Source organism: Macrotis lagotis, chromosome X, assembly GCF_037893015.1.
Source record: "Macrotis lagotis isolate mMagLag1 chromosome X, bilby.v1.9.chrom.fasta, whole genome shotgun sequence".
Lineage (NCBI taxonomy): Eukaryota > Metazoa > Chordata > Mammalia > Peramelemorphia > Peramelidae > Macrotis > Macrotis lagotis.
In genome coordinates this window covers 432,492,985-432,502,143 of record NC_133666.1, presented here as the reverse complement: position 1 = coordinate 432,502,143, position 9,159 = coordinate 432,492,985, and the positions used below count along the sequence as shown (strand labels likewise).

The 9,159-nt window shown below is 35.8% G+C and overlaps 1 pseudogene; it reads left to right on the top strand.

Annotated features, from left to right (window-relative positions):
- The first annotated feature begins 524 nt into the window (after positions 1-524).
- Positions 525-1,449, top strand: LOC141500009 (activator of 90 kDa heat shock protein ATPase homolog 1 pseudogene; annotated as a pseudogene).
- The last annotated feature ends 7,710 nt before the right edge of the window (positions 1,450-9,159 follow it).

Sequence of the window (9,159 nt, the reverse complement as noted above, 5' to 3'; positions counted from 1 at the left end):
TCTGGGTTGAATTTTTCTTTGAAAATTTTTTTAGTATTTTATTTTTCCTTGGTTACATACATACATAAAAATTCTCTCCCTTCCTCCCTCTTCCCCCCAATGAGAAAGCAAGCAACTTGATGTAGTTTAATAGTGTCAGTCATGAAAAACATTTCCATGATTGTCATGTTGTGAAAGAAAACATAAATACCCCCTCCTACTTCCACAAAAAGAAACCTCAAGAAAAATAAAGTGTAAAAAATTGTACTTCAGGGCTGGGGTCGGGGTGGGGGGGAAGGTGGAGGGAAAAGTGAGCTGGGAGGCGCTGCGCCCGCTTCTAGTAATTTCCAGGTGCTGCTGGGCGGCCAGGGCCGGGGCCGGGGCGGTGCAGGAGTCTGTGGCCAGAGAGTCCCAGACCAGGTGGCCAAGTGGGGCGAGGGAGAACCAGGCTGGATCGTGGAGGAGCGGGCTGATGCCACGAACATCAATGAACATCAATAACTGGCACTGGACTGAAAGATGCTTCAAATTGGTTCCCTGATAAACTGAAATCTTTGTTTCTGGCAATCCAAGTACAAGGAGAGGAGGGGAACTGTGAGGTAACAGAAATGAGCAAGCTTGATGGAGAGGCATCAATCAACAATTGAAAAGGCAAACTCATCTTCTTCTATGAGTGGACTGTCAAACTGAACTGGACAGGTACTTCTAAGTCAGGAGTGAAATACAAGGGGCACGTGGAGATCCCCAACTTGTCAGATGAAAAAGATGTCAATGAAGTGGAGGTTATTGTGAACCTTGCTAAATATAAGCCTGACACAACCCTGTTGGCCTTAATGAAGCAGGAAGGTGTGACAAAGATTCGAGATGCAGTGGAAACTTATATCAGGACTTTTAAAACAGAATTCACACAGGGCATGATCCTACCTACTCTGAATCGTGAGACAGTAGATCCAGCCCCACAGCTGCCAGTGAAAGCTGAGGAGTCCAAAGTCAAACCTGGTACTCCAGCAAGTTAGTCTAAAACTGTTGGTGTCAAGATCCCCACCTGCAAGATTGTTCTGAGGGACACTTTCCTAACATCACCAGAGGATCTCTTTCGGGTATTTGTCACCCAGGAGATGGTTCAGGCCTTCACCCATGCTTCTGCTGTATTAGAAGCAGATAAAGGGGGAAAGTTCCACTTGCTGGATGGTAATGTCACTGGGGAGTTCTTGGATCTGCCCTGAAAACAAGATTGTAATGAAATGGAGGTTTAAGTCATGGCCTGATGGACACTTTGCTACCATTACCTTGACCTTTATTGGCAAAGATGGAGAGACAGAGCTTCTCATGGAAGGCAAGGGCATCCCCTCACCAGAGGAGGAACGGACAAGATAGGGCTGGCAGCGGTACTATTTTGAGAGCATCAAACAGACCTTTGGCTATGGCGCACGCTCATTCTAATGTTAACTTCTACAGGGCCATGGCCCACCCAGCAGCTCAGTCCAGCTCTACCATGCTGCAGCTGTGACTGGCAGGTTTGCACCATCCCAACCACCTCTATGGGGCCTAGGCCCCCTCCCCAATCATCTACCATGGGTTTGTGCATGTTTTCTGCTGGGTGGGATCAGACAGTGAATTCTCTTTTATGTGTACATACACTAAATAAACATAACTTTAAAAAAATTGTACTTCAATCTTTACTCAGATACCATCAGCTCTTTCCCTGGGAATGAATAACATTCTTTATCATAAGTGCTTCAGAGTTGTCTTGGGTAACTGCACTGTTGAAAAAATTTAAGTCATTTACAGTGGATCATCCTATAATATTGTTACTTTGTATATAATCCATTTCACAGTGAGTAAGTCTTTACAGCTTTTGTTGAAATCATCTTTCTCATCATTTCTTTTTTATTTGTTTGTTTTTGTTAAACATGATTTTAATGGCATGTTTATTACCATTACTAAAATTATAAATAAGCATTATAAATTACCAAAATGTTAATAGCAGTTTTAATTGTGGTTGCTAGTACTTAGAGAGATAAACTGTTGTACAGCACTGAAAGAGTGAAGCTATGAAAAACAGGAGAGGATACACAATATAATTTATATACTTAGTAGTACTTTCTATGACTTTGACTCTCTCCCAAATTCTAGAAGACTTTAGTCAACACTTTGGAATTCAATTGCCTTTACAAGCTATATTATCTGCCAGAATAGTACAGTTCAGATATAGATGCTGATCTAAAAGTTTCAAGTTAAAGAAAAATATCAGAATTGTGTATAATCAACCATCACTATAATTTATTGGAGTATATACTATCTGCTGTATATCTTATTTTAGATGCCTTAGATTTGGGGGGTGGGAGTAGGAGTGAGGAAATTAAATTCCTCTTTTATTCTAACAGTCAAATAGCTAAGTCTCCTATCTATTTAGAAATTAAAAGATAGATTTGACTTCATATCTCATCATATAAGTATAGAAAAGAGCTGCAAACTGACATTTCAGTTCATAAAGCATCAGAATCATCGGTAAGACCTTAGTTTACATTTTAGCTTATTCATTGTTTCCTTAAGTGACCTTTAACCAAACTTCAATGTAGCAGGAAAAACATGGGGATGGAAATAAGAATTCTGGTTCCAGGGTTAGCTCTTCCACTTACTAGGTTATATGATCCTAAGCAAGTTAAGAAATCTCTCTGAAATGTAATTTCCTTTTCTGGAAGATCTAAAAATCTCTGCCAGTTATGAATAGCTTTCACTGGAATTCATAGAGTTCAAGAAAGGTACATATAGGGTAGTGATTATAATGGTTGTTAAGAGTGGCATTGAATCCTTTTTGGGAAGACATGTAGAACCATGGAAGATAATATGTTCCCCATTTAATGCTTCATATAAGCAGTTAATGCTACCTACTCAATTTCACAAACTATACAATTCTCTACCTGTAAACATTTGGTGTAAAGTCAGTACTATGGTCTAGAAGTTGAGAAAGGGAAATACAGCTAAGTTCTCAGTAGTGAAAATAATGAATCTCCTGAAGGCATCCCATCTATTTCAATTTATACTATTTGAAGTTATTATTATATAAAATATGACAATTAGTTGCATAGTAGCAGAATTATATACTGCATATTTGAATAAGAGGGAAACATTCATTGGACTATTTTTATTTATTTTATTTTTAAAATATTTCCACCAGCTATATGCAAAAGCAAGTTTCAACATTTACTTCCAAAGCCTTGAGTTCTAAATGCTCTCCCTTCTTCCTAACCCTCTCCCCACATTGAGAAAGTTACCCAACATAGGTTAAAGATTTATAGATATGAAAAACATTAGAACAATAGTCAAGTTGTAAAGATAAACATAATCCTCCACACACAAAGAAGGAGAAACCTCAAGTGAAATAAAGTGAGGGAAAAAAAGTAATGCTTCAGTTCGTTTTCAGACTCCATCTGATCTGTTTTGGGGATGGATAGCATTCTTTATCATAAATCCTGTCGAGAAATTACATCAATATTATTTCCCACACTTGCTATTGCTAACTGTATTTCCCTCCATACTATTTCTCCTTACCCTATGTATTCTATTCTGTCTCCTTTCATTCTGACCCTACTCAAAAATGTATTTCATATGACTACCCTCTCCCATGATCTGTCCTCCCTTCTAACACCTAACCCCCCCCCCTTACCCCTGTCCCCTTTCTCCCATCCATCTCCTCTCCTATTTTCCTCTGGGGTAAGATTATATTTCTGTACACAATTGAATAAATAACAAGGTTTGTTATTACCACTTTAAGTCACTTCTGATGAGAGCAAGGCTCATTCATTCCCCCTTACCTTCCCTCTCGCTTTCATTTCACTGCAAAACTTTATTCTTGCCTCTTTTATATGAAATAACTTACCCTGTTTTAACTTCTCCCAGTACATTCCTTTTTCATCCATTTACCCCATCTTTATAAAACATTATACCTTCATGTTAAGCTCTCTCCTGTGTCTTGTCTAAATATGTTCCTTCTAACTGCTCTATTAATTGAGATGGTTCTTTTGAGTTAACAGTATCATTTACTCATGCAGGAATACAAGCAGTTCAACTTCCTTAAATTCCTCATAATTTACCCTTCTCATTCACCTTGTCTATACTTCAATATGCTTCACCTGTGTCCTATCTTTGAAGACCAAACTTTCTATTCGGCTCTGGTCATTTCATTTGCAAAGCTTGCAAGTCCCCTGTTTCTTTGAATATCTATTTTTCCCCTGTCAAAGTGTGCTTAGTTTTGTTGGGTAATTAATTCTTGACTATAACCTAAGTTCTTTTTGATCTTCTTGATATTCTTTCCAGAATATCATATTTCAAGCACTATGAGCCCTTAATGTAAAAGTTGCCAATTCTTGTCTTTTCCTAATTGCAACTCCATGATAGTGTCTTTCTGGCTATTTGTTTATACATTCTCCTTGACTTGGGATTTCTGGAATTTGGCTATAATATACCTGACTGTGTTTATTTTGGGTCTCTTTTAAAAGATGATTGGTGGATTTTTTCAATTTCAAATTTACCCTTTACTCCCAGATTATTATCATGACAGTTTTCCTGGAAATTTTATTGAAAAATGTTATCTAGATTATTTTTTTAGTCATGAATTTATGTAAGCCAATAATTTTTAAATTATTTCTCTTGGATCTGGTTTCCAGAATAGTTGTTTTTCAAAGGGATATTTCACATTTCTTTTCTAAATTTCATTATTGGTTTTTGTTTTATTGTTTTTTGATTTCTCACAATGTCTTCAACTCCCCTTAGCTCCCATTCTACATTTGTATCTACTATCCAGTCTGGCCAATTCTGCTTTCATAGGAGTTCTTTTCCTCATTGGCCTTTAGGACTCTTTTGACATTACCCCAAACTTGCTTTTATATATTTTTTTCAGGATTTTTGTATCTCCTTCACCAAGCTTCTGACTTGGTTTTCATGATTTTCCTGCATCCTTCTCATTTCTGTTCCCAATATTTCCTCTACCTCCCTTGCTTTATTTTTAAAATAATTTTTGTGCTCTTCCATAGCCTAAGAAAAAATCATATTTTTCTTAGAGGCTTTGGATTTAGAAGATGTTACTGTTACGTTCTGAGTATGTATTTTTATCTTCCATAATACCAAAGTAATGTTCTATTGTCAGACTTTTTCTTTAGTTGTTTGCTCATTTTTCCAGGCTATGACTTAATTTTAATTATTTGATATGGTAGACCTCTGTTTCCAGGGTAGGGGATACACTTTCCCATGCTTTTTAGTGTTTTTGCAGCTATTTTCAGAGATAACCACCCTAATCCCCCCCCCCCTTCCCTGGAAGCAGCAAGTTTTCATTTGCTCCAGGGTCTTATGAGTGGTTATGACTGCTTTCCTGGACTGCGGTCAGATCTCCTCGTAACCAAAAGCACTCATTTTTTCCCTGGAACTGTGGGGAGAGACCCTGCCTTAGCTACAGGCAATAAACTTTCTTTGTGCTACTGCTCCTTTTCCTGATGGTGGGACCCCAGACTGTTACCTGGATCTGTATATGGGCAAAGCAACAAAGTCCTTCTTCAGTGATAGCAAAGAACCTCTGCAATATCCCCACTACCATCCATGAGCTGAATTCTCTAAAACAGCAAACTCCTTGCCGTATGGTTTGCTAGACCTGCTCCTGGTCCCCTGGGGCCTGGTCTGATGCTGAGGTTTGTGCTGGCATGGGCTTCACTCTCATTCTGGTGGAGAAGAGTTTTTTCAATTGTTTTTGACAATTCTTGGTTTGATAGGTATGGAAGCAATCATCAATGAGAGATCTGGGTGCCCCCAGGGGTCCAGGAGCACCACAGACTGTTCCTGGTTGGTTGGAACCAGTTTTCTTTGGTGCAGCCAGGTTGCATTGTGGACCCTTTCTAACCCCTGTATTTGAAGTTATTTGAGGGAGATATCCTGGTAGTCTAGTAGCCTCTCACTTATGAGCCCTGCCTCATCATTTATTAAAGCAGAATATCATCAGGGTGAATTTTTAAGAGAGTTTTTATACTAGTTTGTTTCTGTATTAAGTAACAGAAAAGGGTGAAAAACCTTGGTCTTATTAAAATAATTGATTATTAAGTATGAGAGAAATATTTATTTCTCCTATACTCATGTTTGTTTTCAAAGACCATGACATCAGAGAGTGACATCAAGACAAGTACATAAATTGTATTTGAGTGAGAGGGTGTTGTTTTGCCAGATATGAATCATGATCATTGAAATGTCCCTGAATGTGAGGCAATCATGATTAAGTAACTTACCCAAGGTGATACAACTAGTAAATGTCAATTGTCTGAGGATGGAATGAACTGAGTTCTCCTAAATCCACTATACCACCTATCTGATGGAATACAAAAAAAAAAATTGTGCATATTTAGTCCCTTATACTTAAAGGAAAGTATGACTTGATAGTACACATAGTCATCTTGAAATACAAGCAAACAAAAATAAGCATTTCCTTTACTAATTGCAACCTCACACATTGTTAAATTTTTGCCACTTTAATTTTTTTTTATTTTTAGAAAATAATATTTATTTTTCTTACTACGTGGAAAGATAGTTTTCAAGTTTATAAGATGTGTAGTTCCACATTTTCTTCCTTTTTCCCTTCCCTCCCCACTCCCCTTAAGAGTGAGTAATTTGATAAAGGTTATACATGAATAACTATGTTAAATATATTTTGATATTAGCCATATAGTAAAGGAAGAATAAGAACAAAAGTGGGAAAAAACATGAGAGGAAAAAATACATAAAATTGAAAATATATGTTTTTGTCTGCATTCAGATGTCAGAGATATTTCTCTGGGTGTGGATGGTATTTTCAATCACTTTTTATCATTGTACTGCTGAGAAGAACCAAGTCTATCATAGTTGATCATTATACAGTTTTTCTTTTAATGATGCAGTTCCATTCATTTCATTCAGCATCGGTTCATTAAAATCTTTCCAGGATTTTCTGAAATATGGCTTTTCATGATTTCTTGCACATTCATGTATCATATTTTCTTCAGCTTTTACTCAATTGATGGGTATTCTCTCAATTTCCAAATATTTACTACCCTCAAAAAGAGTTACTATAGATATTTTTGTACCTATGAGTTTTATCCTTTTTTAAATGATCTCCTTCAGATACAGACTTCATGGACTATTGCTGAAAGAAAGGATATGCATAGCTTTATTACCCTTTTTTGAATAGATTCAACTTACTCTACAGAAGGATTGAATCAGTTCACAACCCTATCAACAATGCTTTAGTGTCCCAGTTTCCCAGATCCACTCCAACATTGACATGTTCCTTTTTTGTTATATTGACCAATCAAAAATGTGTGAGGTGGTACCTCAGTGTTGTTTTAATTGGCATTTTTCTTATCAATAATGATTTATAACATTTTTATATATCTATATCTATCTTATCTCTTTAAATCTAAATCTAAATCTATATCTATATCTATCTTATCTTTTTAAATCTAAATCTATATCTATATCTGTATCTATATCTGCATCTGTATCTACATCTACATCTACATCTACATCTACATCTACATCTATATCTATATCTACATCTAATCTATATCTAATCTATATCTAATCTATACCTATACCTGTACCTGTACCTGTACCTGTACCTGTACCTGTACCTGTATCCGTATCCGTATCCGTATCCGCATCCGTATCCGCATCCGTATCCGCATCCGCATCCGCATTCGCATCCGCATCCGCATCTATATCCGCATCTATATATCTATATCTATATCTATATCTATATCTATATCTATATCTATATCTATATCTATATCTATATCTATATCTATATCTATATCTATATCTATATCTATATCTATATCTATATCTATATCTATATCTATATCATCTATATATATATCTATAATCTCTATCTCTATCATCTATCTCTATCTCTATCTCTAGTTCTATCTATCTATCTATATGGAGAGAGAGAGAGAGAGAGAGAGAGAGAGAGAGAGAGAGAGAAGAGAAGGATGCATATATTTTTCTTAAATTTCTTCACCTGAAAACTGCATGTTCCTATCCTTTGATCATTTATTAATTGGGGAATGACTTGTATCCTTTTACATTTGACTTATGTCTCTATATATTTTAAAAATGCTTCCTTTATCTCATATGTGTGCTGCAAAAATTGTTTTCCAAGTTTCTGCATTTCTTTTAATTATGATTTCATTCATTTTATTTGTGTAAAAAAATTTTAATTTGATATAATCAAAATTATTCATTTTTACATTCACTTTCACTGCCACAATTCTTTTATCACAAGTCATTGGGCAAAATAGTAAATTTATTTTTCATCTAAACACATCTGAGAACTCTTCATCAATATTTTCTATGGAAAGTATTTATAAAATTTCCTTGATGAGTTATTATAAGCTATCCACATAAAAATGAATAGAAAAGAAAAATGCTAAGTACTGATGTGTCTGCGTGTTAAGCACAGAACAAATCAATATTTCATTTTGTCTCAGTTACATATATAGCATGTACCACCCTGAGGTCTCCCAGGGATGAGAAAAGTATAAAGTACACAGAAATGTAGAGTGGCTATAATTGTTGAATTATGATGTTGGCAAGGGACATAATGTCAAAGGCTGTCCATTAGATTTTGCTTCAACTGGATATAAGGTAGGAAATAATGTCTAAGAGCTAGAGTACACTACTCACTTCAGAGTGGAAACAAGTAACAAACCTCCTGTCTTTACTTCTTTACACTTTTTCTTTTATCTTTTTTTGCATCTCTCTATCAACCTTATGTACTTCACTCCTAAATCATAGAATGGCAAATAATATATTTTATAAAGCTAAGGTATATGTGAAGGGAATACATGCCAGATACTTCTTCACTCCTTAAACCTTTGCTTTTAGAGTTTTACTGCATGGTAGTAAGAATATAAAAAAAAAACCTAGAGAAAAGGGTAATCACTTTCCCACATCTAAAATTTACAACCAAGGAGTGCCTGAAGTGGCAAACAGCATTGAGTTTAATAATCAAAACCTCACCCTGTTTTATGTGACTTTTCACCCATGTGAGCCTACTGAGATTCTTAGAAAATAGCTTCATGTGTTTGACATTATTTTAACAGTAGAAAGTGGAACTACTAAGCCTTATCTTAAAGGATTTTTATTCCTACAGAATGGTTT